Source organism: Tiliqua scincoides, chromosome 4 (assembly GCF_035046505.1).
Source record: "Tiliqua scincoides isolate rTilSci1 chromosome 4, rTilSci1.hap2, whole genome shotgun sequence".
Classification (NCBI taxonomy): Eukaryota; Metazoa; Chordata; class Lepidosauria; order Squamata; family Scincidae; genus Tiliqua; species Tiliqua scincoides.
Window position 1 is genome coordinate 129,036,722 of NC_089824.1, and position 17,589 is coordinate 129,054,310.

General features: G+C 45.4%; 1 pseudogene; it reads left to right on the forward strand.

Moving 5' to 3' along the window:
• The first annotated feature begins 17,146 nt into the window (after positions 1–17,146).
• Positions 17,147–17,266, forward strand: LOC136650782 (5S ribosomal RNA; annotated as a pseudogene).
• Positions 17,267–17,589: the final 323 nt, after the last annotated feature.

The following is a 17,589-nucleotide window of genomic DNA, read 5'->3' on the forward strand; positions in this document are numbered from 1 at the left end:
GTTACAAACATGCTATGAGGCATGTTTGCAAGCATTACCACTGGCCCAGTGCCAGAGCTGGCCGAGCGCGAGCCCGCACTGGGACAGTGCCAGTTGGAGGCTGGCAGTCTGCCACCCAGAGCTAAGCTCAAAGCACCAGGTGGCAGAGAGGCAAGTCAGGGTAGGGGGAGAAGTGGGGAGGCAGTGTTGTGGGGTGGGTGGAAGGCAGGGGAAGGCATTGCGGGTGGAGGGGGTGGGTGGGAAGGGGCAGGACCGGTGGAGCTTAGTTCTGCCAGATTCAGAGACCCGTGTCGGATCTAGCAGCCCAACAGAAGGAGTCTTGACTCTGCATGTGCTAAATAGCCGGCACAGAGTCAAGTAGCCCCACTGCAGGGCCACTTACCTTACTTGGGAAAGGGGACGAATGCCTGAGGAGGCATCAGGAGCCACTGGAAGCTGCCTGGCATGCTCAGGAAGCTGTGGTAGCCATTGTGGGTGTCATTGCATTGTTTAGCACCAGGCAGCTTATGATTGGGCTACCTAGCATTTTACAAAGGCATACAGGTTGGACCTGCCCACCCTTGCAGATACCAGAATCCATGGATATCAGGATACCAGTTGAAATGGCTTTAAAACAAAAAAGGGCACAAAAATTGGGGAGTCTGACTGCTTTGCATTCTGGGGCTCCTCTTAAGAGCACAGAACCTCTGCATGACCCAGATGTGGGCCTTTCAGCTCTAAAACTACCTGAAGAGGTTTGGAAATGGCACAATTTTGCAGAGAAATGGTAGGAGCCCCAATTTTTGTCCTTTTTTATTTTAAAGTCATTTAAACTGGGACCCCGGTATCTGCTGGCATCTGCGGTAAGTCAAATCCACTGTGTACTTCTTCTCTGTTTTGGGTGCTTAGGAACAAAAGAAGTTGAACATCTTCATTGCAAGCACCTTGGAACAGCGACCTGTTTACTAAAACTTTATCTAAAATAAACGATAGGTACTTTAGAAGCAAAAATTCCAATTCAAGTCACAAACATTGTAAGAGTTTGTGGCCACAGTTTGAATTCTTAAAATTCACGAGGCATTTAAAGTTTGAATAGACACTTATAGCACAATCCTATACATGTCTACTCAGAAGTGACTCCCATTGTGTTGGAATATTGGAATTTGCATGCAACACCACCTGCTGGGCTCTAGAGGGCAGTGTACTGTCCTGTCACCTGAGAACTTTCATCTGCCCTCTATGATCCTTGCGGGAGGGTGGATCCTTCTTTCCTCCTTTTCTCCAAACATCTTTCTGGACCATCACAGGAGAAGGATGTGTGAGATATGTGTTCTGTCTCCACAATACCAGACTATATTGCCCTCCCCCACATGTCCACACAAGGAGAACAGATTGTCAGATTCTCAGTTCCATAGTAGTAGGTATCTCTGAGTAGGTACTTCTGAGTAGTAGGTACATACTGAGCATGCAAAAAGATGTATATGCAACTATGAAACTGTGAGTAAAGTATTTCTCATGGAACCTTAATCAGCCTCTGCTGTGTGTATGTTTTATCGACAGCAACTAACCAGGTGATATATTTTACTAGATAGGAAAAGAGGTGCTTTTGCTGGTTTTGCTTTTGCTGCTTTTTTTCTAACATTCCTTGGGGCTTACTCCCAGGAAAGTGTACTTAGGATTGCAGCATTATGGAATCAAAATTCAGTTTTGAACTGCAGATTTCCACAAGTAACTTTTCTGTGGTTTAAAATGCACCATACTGACAAGTGCCAAATGACAAGTACCACAGCCAGGCTTGAAAATGTTCTTTTAGTTCTACCCATGGACTTCTGCATGCCCAGAAGACTTTGTCACAACAAACACAGCACAAGTATTTGCAAGTGTTCACTAGTATATCTTCCTGTGTACATTCTAAGTGCATTCAAGGATATTGTAAAATCCCTCTTTCACTGCAATTTTGCACTAAGCCATCTAAGAAGCTGAAGTATTTAAAAATATATATTTCAGTCAGAAATGTCTGAGTTATAGTGAGGAAGTGTGAAATATTGACAAATATATCTCTGTACCCCCATGCTTGCAGAGAGGATGCAGAGGAGGTATTTGTGGGGACAAAGATTAGTGGAAAAGAGAAAGGGGTGCTTACTTAATTTTCAACTCTCTCATGATTTTCAACTCTCCCCTGGAAATGTTTTCGTAAAGGTTATTTTTCTCCCTGTTGGGCCTTGTTTTGCAGGCTGACTGAAAAAAATTTGACATAAAAATTTGACATACGGCCTGGGGAGGAGGGCCAATTGCAAGAGAGATTTGGTTACCACTGGCCAGAGGAAGGATTCAGCAGTCCCTCACTCACCCACACAACCTTTCCCTTCCCAATGCTCCCCCAACTTTTGTATTTGCTTTATGAGAGAAATATGATGGTGGCATCTCCATATTCCTCTTGCAACTTCTACTTCTGCCTTTTATGTCAGAAAGAATGAGTAGTTGACATTCAATAACTTTCTGCCGGAGAGGGGACTCGCAGGAGTTGACTAGTAGGAGTTGATGACATATACTTCAAAATTGTAGCTATTTGGATCCGATGTTGGGTTGGCTGTCATCATGATTACTGTCACAGTTGTCATGGGCATTATTACTATCTCTTGTTGTCTGGTTTTGTGATAATCAGGTTCATTGGTGTGCACTTTCAGTTGAAAGGGATGGAGCTTTTGCATTTATTTTACAATTCTGCTACTTACTGTACTCAGAGCGCAATCAAAACTGCATGATGTGCCAGTGTAGCAGTCCCTGCAAAGGTGGAGGGTGTTGCAAGCATGCCATAAGGCATGTCGTGACACTTGGAGGGTAGGCTGTGCTAGCGTGGAGGCCTGTGCCACCCTGCCCATGCTACATCTAAGTGTTCCACTGGACAGCACAGGTAAGACCATGCCGGGCAAGAGAGGGGTGATGGAAGGGTATTTTGGAGGCAGGGAGGGAGCACTGGGAGGGCAGAACAGGGGGTAGATCAGACTTGAGAGGAGGGCAGGACTGGCAGAAGCCTCCTCCGCCATATCCTAGCCTTCCTCCTGGGCCGAGTAGCCATACATGGGGCTGCTTGGACTTCTTGCTTGGACATAGGGCAGTCTGGGGGATTACTCAGGATAAATGGAAAAATATCCCCTTCCTTCAAGGAGACCTCCTGCCTGTTCCTGACAAGCACTGGATACAGTGAAGACCATGCAGCCCTGTTGCTTGTTAGAATTGGGCTGTCAGTCTATATTTTGCACTCTTGTAAGGTGTTCATGATTGCTCCACATTCCTGGCACGGCATTGCCCTCCCTCATGTCCCATATCCAGCAAAAGCCATGAATGCATGAATAGCTGCCTGCTTTAGCAGTCTTCTGCCTGAGGTGCTTCAACAGCCATCACCATGGCCCCTGCTGAAGGAGAGCCATAATCTGCTTACTAAAGCAATAGGGATTCCATTCCTTCTGATGGGATGGTCTGGATATCCTGCAAGAGGGCAGTATGGCAGTCTAGGAGAAGTTACTGAAGAAGAGAGCCAGCAAGGAAGAGTTCATTGGTTCCAGGTGAGAAAAGGTGAGGGAAACGAAATGGAAGGTGAAGTAACTTTGTGCTGTCTGATCTCCCTCCCCTCCTTAGTAGGCTACCTATTTTCCCTCTTAAGCCACTATTGCTACAGGTGTCTATATTCACTCTACTGTCAATAATACTACGTCAATAATGCGCTGCCTCCAATGCATCCTCGGCATCATCTGATAGGACAAAGTTCCAAACAACACAGTCCTGGAATGTGCTGGAATCCCTAGCATGTATGCACTGCTGAAACAGAGATGCCTGCGTTGGCTCGGTCATGTCGTGAGAATGGATGATGGCCGGATCCTAAAGGATCTCCTCTATGGAGAACTCGTGCAAGGAAAGCGCCCTACAGGTAGACCACAGCTGTGATACAAGGACATCTGCAAGAGGGATCTGAAGGCCTTAGGAGTGGACCTCAACAGGTGGGAAACCCTGGCCTCTGAGCGGCCCGCTTGGAGGCAGGCTGTGCAGCATGGCCTTTCCCAGTTTGAAGAGACATTTGGCCAACAGTCTGAGGCTAAGAGGCAAAGAAGGAAGGCCCACAGCCAGGGAGACAGACCAGGGACAGACTGCACTTGCTCCCAGTGTGGAAGGGATTGTCACTCCCGAATTGGCCTATTCAGCCACACTAGACGCTGTTCCAGAACCACCATTCAGAGCGCAATACCATAGTCTTTCGTGACTGAAGGTTGCCTACTACAGTAATACTATTATATAACCTTTCAACTGCTTATTTTTAATTCCTTTTGAGGACTCCCAAGCAGCTACCCTGTCATTCTTTATTTCTATAATATAGCTTGACCTGGCACTAGAAACACTCTTTGCAAACGTTCTCTTTATTCACCAGTCTTTGTCTTCATTTATGCTGCCCGGTTCTGATGTCCAACTCTTGCCACATTCCCTTACATCTCAGGGTCCAGGATTTTGTAATGTTTCATGCCTGCCCTCACCAGGTCAGGATCCGGTGATTGGGCATGGTCTGCCTGGAGTTCCTCTTGCACAAAGCCCCCAGAAATTAATGGCACATACGAGCAATGCCAGTGCTGTGGTCTAGTCATTTCCAAGAGGCCAGGACAGAAGAATGTTCAGGTGGATTGTGACCATGATCACTTTGGAGTGTACATTTGACCCCTTCACTATTTTAAGAGCACAGAAAGTGCTGAGGAGTTCAAACACAGCATGAATTCTGAAGTTACAACCAGGGAGTGCTCTGGAAGTGACAGAGTAAAAGCAAAGTGTGTATTGGACTATTGATCTATTTATCTGTCTATGGCCTGCATAATTTGCGACCTAGGCTGAATGTTTTCCACCAGTAGCACACTGGTTTTGCTGGCAGTAAATTGATAAAAGTAGCACCATATGTACAAAAACAGGGACAGTCAGACACCTGACATCACAGTACAAAGCTGGTGGGATGTGTGCATAGCAGTGGGTCAAAAATGTGCAAAGTCTGAACTATCAGCTTTATTAAAGGAACCTCCTATTTTTAAATATATTGTTCTGATGATCAGCATAACATTCCCCCAGTATCTCTATTTTGTGGTTTCTAAACAATTCTTCCTTTTGCTCCCACGTTTGTAACCAGATAGTCTGCATGTACTCTTACTGAGAGGACATGGAGCACAATTCACATCATGTCGGGTCTTATTACTTAATAAATGTATCACTTTCTAATACAAAAGCCTTTCTTAGACACAGCTAAAATGACTCAGGTTGCAATCCTAAGCACACTTTCCTGAGAGTAAGCCCCACTGAACAAAATAGGACTTACTTCTGAGTAGACCTGGTTAGGATTGTGCCCTCAGTGTACCAAGGTTCCACTTGAACATGCAAAGGAGTTTAACACTGAATGGGTCTATCATTGCACAATTTAATTAACGGCCCATTCCTAATGAGGGCCTGCGCTGGCGGAACATGCCAGTACATGCCAAGGCACTGGTGCACCAGAGGGAAGACTTGAGCCTTCCTTCTGATGCCAGCAGATTGACAGAGGCTCACTAGAGCAGGTAAGTTCCGTGTAGGGGCAGAGGGAGGGGACAGTGATGGTGCAGGGTGTTTGGTGGAATGGGTCTAGTGATGGCAGAATGGGGCAGTGATGGTGCAGGGTGGGTGAAACAGGTCCAGGAGGGGGATGGGATCTGCGTCACTGATGCGCACCATATCCAAACCCCCTCCTCAGGCCTGAATCTGCCTGCATGGATCAACGTGGACTTGTGCCTATGATATCACTGGTGCAGTTGCACCATTGCAGCTGCTGAGGTAAGGGGCAAGGGTGCATGGGCAAGGGGCATGGGTGCATGGGGCAAGGGGGCAAATGTCCCCTTAGCCCAAGGAGACTTCCTGCAACCAGAAACCTCCTGTGCAATGCAGCGTAGCTGAGATTTAGATAGTTTGGAGCTGTAAGAAACCTATAGTAGGTAAAATTTTAATCTGCCTTGAAACAGAAAAGATGGGTGCTTAGGGTTGTGTACTTCTTATTGTGCATTCTCCATCTTAACAAATTTGCAAACATGCTCACACATATGTATTCAAGGTTGTTGAAAATAAAGGGGAAAGAGAATTCATATAGCTGTATAAAACTTTAATTAAGGGCAGATGTAAAAGGAAAATGTTTCTGCAAAAAGTTATTCAATGTTGCCACCTATAGGTTGTAGCCTATACTAGCATTTTAAAAACGGCCAGCTTTTTCAGGAAAGCAGCCAGTAATGATCTTTGCATAATGCAGTTTTTAGTTTAAGGTTTCAGTCTTTATATCTCACCATAACAGAAAAATATAATCCATATTCCCCAAATTGGATCTTGTTCTCCTAGTATTATAAATAGAAAGAAAATAAGTCATAATCAAATGCTGTTTTACGTCACCTCTTTTAAAACAATTTATTTGATTTAGAGCCCGATCCTCTGCTTATCTACTTAGAAGAGCATCCCATTATAGTTAATGGGGCTTACTTCCATGTAAGAGTGGATAGGATTATAGCTGGGCAGCCCCATCTGCCACCAGAAGCACCAGATTGGTAGCATAAAAATTGTGCCACCATCAAGTGCTTTGGGGCACTGGCACAAAAGGCCAGAGGTCCTATCTGCCTGGGTAGAATGCAGTCCAGGGTGAGAGGAGGAAGATCTCAGCAGCAGCAGCACACTCAAAAGTCCAAAGTGTCTTGGGCACCTTGCTTCATTACCTGTGCCAGGGACCGGATGAGGGGAGTACATCCCTGTTGGCCCTATTAGATTTCTCAGTGGCTTTTGACACCACTAACCACTGTGTCCTTCAGAGTTGGCTGGCTGGCTTGGAGAACCGTTTTGCACTCCTTCCTGGCTGACAGATCCCAGAAGGTGGCTCTGTGGGATGTCTACCCAGCATCCCTGCTATTGATGTGTGGGGTGCTGTAAGGTTCTGTTCTATCCCCTGGGCTGTTTAACATCTACATGAAGCCACTGGGAGAAGTCATCTGGAGATTTGGTTAGTATGGAGTCAGTATGCTGATGACACCCAGCTCTTTCTTTCATTTCCACCTGATTCCAAGGGAGCAGTCAAGATCCTAGATTGCTGTCTGAAGGCAGTTGGGAGCTGGAAGTGGGCAAACATAGATTCATTCATTCAATCAATCAATCAAACAGTGTATATCAAAAAATAAGCTGCATTGGATTCAGTAAGCTGATCATTTGATATTCCACAGGGCTTGGTCCAGATGGTAGCAAAGCAGGGCATTTGCCTTTCTCCCACCCAAAAGCAGCAAAAGGCCCACTGCCCAAACAGCTCTATCACTCTCACTTAGCATGGGATATCCAGAACAATCCAGAGCAATATGAGAGAATTTTCCATTTGCATGCCCCATCCTTCCTTTCCAGATTGAGGAGGCCTACAGAAGGTGCCTTTCCCCAAGAATCCACCAACTCTTGGAAGTGGCATTGCATTTGCATCTCCTGTTAGCTTACCGAACACATTCCTACCCAGGTGTCGGCACCACAATGCATTTTCATCAAATTCTCTACCCTGAAGTCGAAGGAAGCCAGTACAACTTCAAATGAATAGAATTAGTTTTACCGGAGCTTGGAGAAATGTGAAGATGGAACTTTTAATGAGAAACGCACCACGGTCCTCACTGTACCGAGATGGAAGCGCAATGCCTCACGGAAATTACATTGTGTTCAGAGTAATTTCCAGTTTCAGACAGAATGCTGATTATTGCACATTGTTGGGTTAGCCTTCGCACAATTATGATGGCTGAAGCAAAACAAATAAAGAGTGGGGGGGGGAGTGTTTGTGAGGCAGAAGTATGTGAGAACAATGATTCTCAAAATGGGACACAGGCCTGCCTAAGAGAGATTCAGAACTTGTATATAAGTTACCATTCCTACATCCATGCCATTGAAAACTGCTTCCCCATGTTGCATGCTATGGGGAAGAGGTATAGTGCCATACCTTGTGTATCATTTCAATTGTGTATAGTGTATGTTCTCCCCTGGGGGCTGGGGATAAGAATAGGCCCTCAGTTTGGCTGTACTTGTCGTAAGAGGCGACTAAACAGCCACCAGGTAGATGGGACTCGTCAGCCTGGGAAGGCAGCTCATCTGAGAGAAGGAAAACTCTGATCCCAAACCTCCACTGCCTTGTGGCTACATCCAGTTATGGAAAAAGCTTCAGGAGTCAACCTCGAGGCAAAATCCGGAGCCGGAGTCCCTGAGGCAGTTCATGGCTGAACACAGTCACGCTCTGGCAACTCCTGCAACGCCGCTAGAACCAACCGTATTGGCCTCTACCTTTCCATTGGACCATTTCGGCGGTGTGGAGAGGGGGGATTTGCTGCATGGGAAACAGTCTGTCCTCCATATCTACTTTACCCAGGCTTCACGCACTGGAGAGGACACTCTGTTCCAGAGCCACCATTCAGAGCGCAATACCATAGTCTTCCAAGACTGAAGGATGCCAACACACAGTGTATGTTCACCAGGCTATCACATACTTGATGGTGTTTGCAGTGGCGGTGATGCATAAATTCCATATCATTCCAAAAGTAGAACAAAGAGTATTAAACATTATCAAGATCTTAAGGAGCACTGAACCAACCCTGAATCTGCTTCTTACCTCCCCACAGCCCCTCTGCCCGTTTTTGCTGAGCAGCAGAGAGGAGAGGAGAGGCGACAGACTAGGGGAGGGTACCATGTCCCTCCAGTATTAGCATCAGACGCTGTCTTTCTATCTAAACATACAAGGCTGCCTTCTACTGAATCAGATCATTGGTCCATCAAGCTCATCATTATCTGGGCTGACTGGGAGTGGCTCTTTGGGTTCTGTAAATATCAAGCATGTGCTGCTAGGCTACATCTCATTCTCTAAGGCTGCAGTCCTAAGCACACTTTCCTGAGGATAAGCCCCATTGAACAAAAAAGGACTTACTTCTGGTTAGGATTGTGCCCTAAATCCCTTATTCAGCACAACTCTCATGAACATATGAAGTTGCCTTGTGCTAAGTCAGATAACTGGTTCATCTAGCCCAATAATGGCTACTCGGCTAGTAGTGGTTTCTTGGAGGTCTTTCCTGGCACCTGATAGCAGTTCTTTTCAGTAGGATATTGAACCTGAAGCCACATTCAAACTGTGTATTCTACCACTGACCTACATTTATTTATTTATTTTAAGAAATATATACTCCACTTTTCCCATGCTGAAGCAAATGCCCAAGGCGGCTTACAAACCGTAGAATCGAGTACAGAGTATCACAACAAGTGAAAACATCACACAATGCAGTAGAACATTAATTTTAACATTACAAGGCGACGAACGAATATCAAAAACAGAGCAAAGTTTAAGGGAGAAAGGAAAAGAGAACTCTGGGCCCAATCCTATCCAATTTTCCAGTACTGGTGCAGCTGCAATGCAGCCCCAAATTAAGGGAACAAATGTTCCCATACCTTGGGGAGGCCTCTGTGACAGCTTCCCCAACACAGGGAGTAGTCCATACCCCATTGGCACAGCGGCACTGGCACTGGAAAATTGGATAGGATTGGGCTCTCATTGAGCCAGTGGGGAGAAGAGAAGGTTTACCCCCGAGCTGCTGCTCCTGTCACCTGGGACAAAGGTGGCACTTGTAGAAGAGCCCCTTCAGCTGACCTGAGAGTATAGGCTGGAGAGCCAGGGTGGTGTAGTGGTTAGCGAGGTGGACTTAGACCTGGAACATCCAGGTTCAAATCCCCCCTCAACCATGAAGCTTCCTGGGTGACCTTGGGCCAGTCATTTTCTCTTAGCCTTACCTACCTCACAGGGTTGTTGTGAGGACAAAAAGGAAGGGAGCAGTTGTGTACACTGCCCTGAGCTCTTTGGAGGAAGGGTAGTATTAAATAAGCAAATCACACCTGATTGGGGAAGTTCCATATGAAACATTCTGAATGGGTGCTGTCGCATCTCATTTTTTACTTGGGAAGAGTCATTATTGTCAAATTTTAAAATTATTGAAGACACACTGCTTTAGCAAATCTGCCACAATGTAAGGGAATGGATATTAGGATTTAGATGACCGAGTAGCAGGTGTGTGATTCTTCCTGCTGTGATTTCTCCCCCCACACACACAACATGCTAAAATAAGCTCTCTGAGATGGACTAGCAGACTAATGCTGCTTTCCAGCAATAGGGGGGAAATTCATGTGTGTCAACAGGCACCTATTGCAAACTTTTCTCATGGACTGTGGCCTCACAATTTGCTAGAGGCATAAACAGTTGTGTAGCGCTGCACTAAAGAACCGGCATGTCACAATCACATTTTTGGGATGGGAGAAGTGGTACTCATTTAAATTCTCATCCTCTGAGAATTTGGTTTTTATTTAACTCACTCCAGCAGCTTCAACCGCAATTGGAGGAGACACCTGGTTTCCACGGCTATGTCACATGGGAATTCACCAACCCCAGATAACAAATTGCAAACTTGGGCATGCTGAATAAAGAAGAACAGGCTGAGGTGGATAGAATAGGGAATGAGGATTTCTGGCTTTCTAATGTTCTCCTTCACAAAGTTTTCTTTTTGGTGCTAGCAGTGGCCAGCTGTTTGCATTCTTAGGGCCCACTGTTAAACTTTGAGCCCAATCCTATCTACTCAGAAGTAAGTCCCACTATAGCCAATGGAGCTTACTTCCAGGTAAGTGTGGATAGGATTGCAGCCTATGGAACTCCGTGCCTTACTTTGGAAATATGGAAGATTGTACAAAAAGGGATGATTGTAGGTGGTGTTTCAGGATTTGCTCACAGCTTAAAGAACAGAGATGATCAGAGAGGTTAATCTGGAGAGTTAGACTATTTGTGGCTCAGTTTTACTTACAGATCAATTGATCTGTATTTCTGGGTCCAATTGGATTCTTTCTCTGCCTTGCTGATGCAGCCATGCTGCTGGACTGCACACTGCATCCTGTTGGGGTGGGTGGGTCCCAAAGGTTCCCTCTGGGTAAGGGAACATTTATTGCCTTACCCAGGGGTAAGCCTCTGGTGCAAGAACAGATCTAGTCAACCTGAACCAACAATCTTGCTATTGTAAGTCTGAGTTGACCTGGGAAAGCAGATTGAGGCCTGGAAGGGGGATAGGATATTGACCACTGCTGCCAATATTTCCCTGTTCCAGCCGTCATTCTGTCACCATTTTGCACCACCTCCCTGTTCCTTCCCCTCCCCACACTACCGACCCCCTCCTTGCCTCCCTTCTGCCCTCCATGCTGATTTAATTGCACTGGGAGATGTTATGGATCCACTGGCAGGCCACTGCCAACACTCGCTACATGTGGCAATGGCCCAGCTGCGTCCGATGGCATGTGACATCTGTGACCACCGTAAAGTGCCTTATGCTGCTGGAATGTAAGGGTGCTTTAGGATTAGTAATTTTGGCTATAAAAGACAGGTGCTCAAATAATGTGAGACTCCCCGATTGCAAAATTTACCTCATTTCTATGCAAGAGCATCAGTAAAGAATGGCAACTGATCTTTCAGGAAAGTTTGTCCACCATTACTGATTTTCTCATTGAGGATCTTCTGATAAACTTCTAGAGACCACCAGAGTTTCCTGAAGATGTAGGTTGAAAACCAGTGCTGTAGAGCCTCAGACAGACTTTCTTTCATACTTTGAGTCTGCAACCTTTTACAGGCTCAGTGTGTGTGTGTATGTGTACAGTGTAAAGAGAAGATGTGTACTTCTCAGTGTGTGTTCTTAGTGTAAGGAGAAGATGTCTCTTCTCTGAAAAGACAGATCTGAAACCTGAATAGGATCTGAAGAAGATCTGAAACCTGAATATCCATTTGCACGTAGCCACATTTCTTGTTTTTATTGTTTCTGATTCACCCTATACAGCCAAAAGCTTTCTCTTCTTTTCAGGGTCTTGGGGGCTCCATTCTCCGAAGCTGCAGCTGTCCTTACTCTCACAGTAAGAAATGTTTAAATGCCTGATGTACCTTACCTTCTAATATGCTGCTCTTCATCCAGGTTGCTTTACTCAAGGTTTTAGGAATACTCTCATCACCATGGTTATCTGTCTACATAATGTGCAAGTATTACAGTTTGGAACAAAGTCCTATCAAAAGGTAAAAAATATATATATATTTTGGCAGCCTGTATTAATTGGGCCACACTGAACTGGGATGGCAGTTTTATGGGGTTATCTCCAAGGAAACCAATGCCAACAAATAATAGTGACTGCTAGTTAGGTGGGATAATATTGGCAGATGTTTAATGGGGTTGCAATTAGTGGCAAATAGAGTGATGCTTAAAAAAGCACTATGAAGGTGTAGCATTTTAAGCCTATACTTCTATAACTCAATTTGGAAGATACATTTTTTCCTCTATCAACAACAACAGAAATGATCGGGACTGACAGTATCTCAGTGGCTTCACTTAATGATGGCATTGTTGTTGTTGTTGTTTTAATGTGGAAAAGATTAACAGGCTTGTTGTCAAGGGGATGGACTTGTTGAATTGCATGTGAAAGACTTGAAGGGTAAGGATCTTTCTAAAAGTCCATACTGAAGGGGTAGTTGAACCTCCTATCTTTCAAAAAGGCCAGATCTCAAAAGATCCAAAAGGCCATATCAGGTCAGATCAGCAGGAGATTACCAAGTCCTGCAAGCCTGGCTACACGTTATATTTCCTAAATGGAAAACAGTGGCATCTAGCCAAGGTTGTCTATTAGTAATTCTGAAGGGTTCCCCAAAGACTGGAAGAGGTACCTGGACAATATTTTATTAGTTTATTATGTTTATATCTCAGCCTTCCTCCAAGGAACTCAGGGTAGCTTACAAGATTCTTTCCCTGCCCTCTGTTTTATCTTCACAAAAACCATGTGAGGAGCTCTCGGCCTACTAACATGCTCTTTTTCCACGGCTGCTTCAAAATGGCTTCTGGCCTACAAAATGGAGTGAGCCCTCCATTTCAGATGCTCCCTGAGGCATGTGGTGGGCCACTGGGATACAGGAAACTGGACTAGATGGGACTTTGGCCTGATCCAGCTAGGCTATTCATATGTTCTTATTACCTAAGCCAGTGACTTTAACTTGATCTTCAGACTTCCTTCCCACTTCCCCTTTCCTGTCCACATCTAGCAGCAGCAGTGATAGAAAAGACTTTTGGTGTAGTTTCCTTAGTTTTTGCTGCAATGCACTAATACAGTCATTTTCAACCACTGTGCCATGGGACACTGGTGTGCCGCAAGTGGTCCCCAGGTGTGCCGCGGGAATTTGGGAGAGAGTCATTTATCAGTAGGACCATTGGGGGATGTGAGCCCCCATTGACAGCACAGTGTGCCTTGTCAGCTGTCAAAAAGCTGATGGTGTACCTTGACCATTTTAGTGCCTTGCTAATGTGCCACGAGATGAAAAAGGTTGAAAATCACTGCACTAATAGGAGCACCAGTGGGAGCTTTTCCTCCTAAGCAAATAGCAGTTGGGGTGCACAGAGTGATCCAGGTCAGGATGACAGTGGGGGAAAGGATAGAAGCTTCCCTCTCCTCACACAGTGGTCCTGATTTTGGGGGGGGGGGGGTGGGTGGGCAAAAATCTGACTGCTATTAAGAAAAAGAACAAGCATGTCAGCATTAAGCACATGTAACATTCTAACAACTGGCTCAAGTTTAGCTGCAGTTGGCCACCACTAGTTCATGAGAATAGTCTTCTCACATGAGTCACGCATTGTCAGAAAAGGTAACCTGATTGTGGCTCCTCTTTTGTGAGCAAAAAAGTCACAGCTAGTAGAGTATTGCTCCCCATTAAGAAGGAGAGAGGTGCTTTTGTTTGAGGCTTCCTCATCTCGTGTTACACATGAGCAGACCAGCATATGAACAGTCATATGCGGAGCTTTGCTGACTGTGGTACCATCTGTGCCTACCTTGACTAACTTTCTGTATTGCCAGATATCCATCTCTGTTCTTCTGCAAAATGAAAAGCATTCATCCTGCTTTGCATTCAGAAAAGCTTGGTGTGCTAAACTGTAACGATTTTTACCCCGGGTTCTACCCAGATAAAGCCCTTTGAAAATCAAGTTATTCTGACTGGCAGCAAAAGGCAGAATTTGGCTCTGTGTATTTAGCTATTCCCATCCTCTTAGAACAGTAACAACAAACAACTTGGTTCTGGACCATTAGACAACAGACTGCTTGTAAGTGGCGGGTAGCAATCAGTTTTCGTTGGTCTGCTAATTTATTGTATTTTGCATAGTCGATGTAACAAACTTGTGATTAGTTTTGTTTTCTCTGCGTTTTTTCAAAGCTAACAGATCGCATACAAGGAATGTTTAAACTGCCTGTGAATACAGATCTCAATTCTTGTTTTCCTTTTCTCTCTCATTAAATGCAACTTGGTAGCCCATATAGTTTTACAGTTATTTTAGGAAGGAGAAAACAAATAACGAGAGTACACAACTTGAGGGGAAAAAAGAAAAAAAAAGCTCTTACTGTCACGATGACTAGTTATAAAACATGAAGGAGTACACAGTGTTAAACCCTTTCAATGCATAAAGGCATATTCATAATAATGTTAATTAGATGGGCAGTGTGTATGCAGATAATAGACTTCCAATCCTCTTTATTAGTAGATAGAGGCCATTGCTTTTAAGAACCCAGCGTTCCGATCCCAAGGGGTGTCCAAACTTTTGGACAGGAGAACCACATCCTCTCTCTGACGCTGTTTCAGGGGCCAGAGTAAAAAAAAGAATTAATTTTCATTTCATATTTGAATAAATTTACATAAATTAGAGATGGAACATCTGAATGAATGAAGGTCTTGCAATAGCACAAGGCCTATAAAAGGTCTTTCACAAAGCAAGGCCCACAGCTCATGAAGGAAGTCAAACAGTCACCCTCATGCTGAGAGCAGTTGCATCAGGGTCCAGTAAGTCTCCAGAGAGCCACAGGCTCATTGGAGGGGTCCCCACGGTCTGGATTGGGTGTCCCTTAGGGCCACAAAGGGTCGCCGGGCTAGGGTTTGGACACCCCTAGTCTAGTCCATGACACTGCCTGCAGAAAGTTTACTAAGAGGTGCCACTAATTGGAAACTATTTTTGAGACAAATGGTTGGCAACCTTCAGTCTCGAAAGACTATGGTATAAGCCTACAGCACCCGGTATTCCTAGGCGGTCTCCCATCCAAGTACTAACCAGGCCTGACCCTGCTTAGCTTCCGAGATCAGACAAGATCAGGCATGTGCAGGGTAAAATGTGGGGCTTTCTGCATGGAAGAAACATCTGAGTGATTTTGACAGAAACTAAAGAAGAGTTTTAATTAGAGTAATGATACTGCTCAGGAGGTTTTAATACTTGGTTCTCGCTAAAGAAGTTAATGGTGGTTGTTAGTATGGAGGTGTGTTTGTGGTCCTGAAGGTCCTATTGGAAATTCAGATAAGAGCAACCCCATTCCTAACCAGGCTGCCCGTCCTGTGGTACAGCGGCTCTGAATCAGCCACTGCTGTATCCTGCAGGGCCAGGAAGGCAGCTGGAGGTCTTGTTGGGGTAAGGGAACATTGGTTTCCTTACCCCGTTGTTGGCCCCAGCAGCCCCTATGAGTCTACTCAGATCTGCGCCAGCTCTGGTGCAAAACTGAGTAGACAGAAGTGGGTAAAACTGGGTGGGATGAGACTGATTCAGGCCTGGGGGGGCATGGGAATGGCCCGCTCCTGTGCCTCAAAGCTCCACTCTGAGGGGCAGGAAGGGGCCATCCCCATACTCCCTCCTGGGACTGAACCACTCTCACTCCACCCAGTTTTGTCCACTCCCCGCCTTCTCCCCACCCTTCCTATGCACCAGAATGCCTCCATGCTGCTCAGGGGTGAATTATTGCTGCTGGCTCCTGGTGGTTATCCGACTTGTTCCTTGCCAGCACCTCCATAGTTCTGGCTGCCACAATCTGCCTTATTGCACATTAGGGCAGCACGTGGGAGACCAGTGCTGGCCCAGGATAGGATTGGGCCCATAAGGCTGCAATCCTATACACAATTACCTGGAAGTAAGTCCCACTGAACTCAATGGGACTAACTTCTGAGTAGAAAGGCAGAGGTTTATACTGTAAAACTCTACACCTAGGAGCCTGTCCATTTACAGTCTCTGTAAATCACAGGTCACCTCGAGAATTTGAAAGGGAAGGAATTATGTTGCTGGTAATACATTCAATAGCTTCCCTTAGAGCCATTTGGTTGTATTGTTAACAAAAAAAAAATACTTGGAAGCATTTTAAAATTTTTATTATTTACCCACTAGACCGTAACAGCTCTGAGACCCGTTGTGCTGTTTATTCAATAGAACCAGCGCTGCTCTTTCGGTTTATCATGTTAAATACGTTCCTGAACAATTCTTATAGGGCATATTTTGCTCAGCAGACTGTGGTGACTCTTTCAGGACCTGTTAGGTTTTTGTAACGTATCTTGCGTCATAGAGCTGGTTCCAGTGATTACACACATTGACTGATCTCTGTTCTGTGCTCTCTTTTGAAATAATTTCCTGTATAAACAGTGCAGAGTAGCGTTTCTGTAGTGGCTTTTTAGAGTGTTGAGAGGACTTTGCATCCATTAGCAGTAATCTATATCAAAGCCCTATAAAGGTAGGCTGGTATTATTATCCTCGTATTGGGGATAAGGGGTTAAGCTGTAAGAAAGAAGCAGAGCTAGCCTGAGACCTTTGCAATGCCTCCCTATCACCACCTTCTCTGACAATATGCCAGCCATCTCTGCCACTTCTCCGCCCACTCCCTGAAAAGAAAAAGGGAATGGAGCAGAAGGTGGAGGAGAGGACAGAAGTGGGCTAGAGCATCAGCATTCTAACCCACTGTTCTCTTCTCTCCCATGCATCCTCCTCCATTCTGGTACTCCTTCCTTTTCAAATTGAAAGGGAGAAGAAGTGACACAAATAGGTACAGATGGGTAATACTCTCCCCTGCCCGAGTTAATTCCCTCATGGATGGGCCAGTCCTGATCTGGAGTGAATACCTTGCTAAGACCACCTGGTGTGTTCATGACAGAGGGAAGATTTGAACCAGGGGAACCAGGTTCACAGATTAGATACTATCCAACAACTACTGTCTATGTCTGATGTCTTCCCAGCATTTATGATATCTTGCCAAAAGGTGAATTCTGAAAGTGGTTGACAGCAACTGTTACCCTGCACATGCCCAATCTTGTCTGATCTTGGAAGCTAAGCAGGGTCAGGCCTGGTTAGTACTTGGATGGGAGACCGCTTGGGAATACTGGGTGCTGTAGGCTTATACTATAGTCTTTCGAGACTGAAGGTTGCCAACCATGTCAGGTACACATGGCTGGCACACAGAACATGCAGGCTCCCTCCCCTTTCCCCCCCTAGGATCATAGCATACCCAACAGTCATGTGAGCAAGTTGCATTCCATCTCCCACAGCAGTACAAAAGAGAATTAAATTGCTAAATCTAAGGATCTCTGGCTCTGTCAGCTTCCTAGATGGGAGACCACCTGGTAACTATATTGGAACTTCTTTGAGCCCCTCGGAGGAAGCGTGAAGGATCAAGGCCACACTAGATGTGAGATGCTGGTAGATCTGTGATCAGATCTTC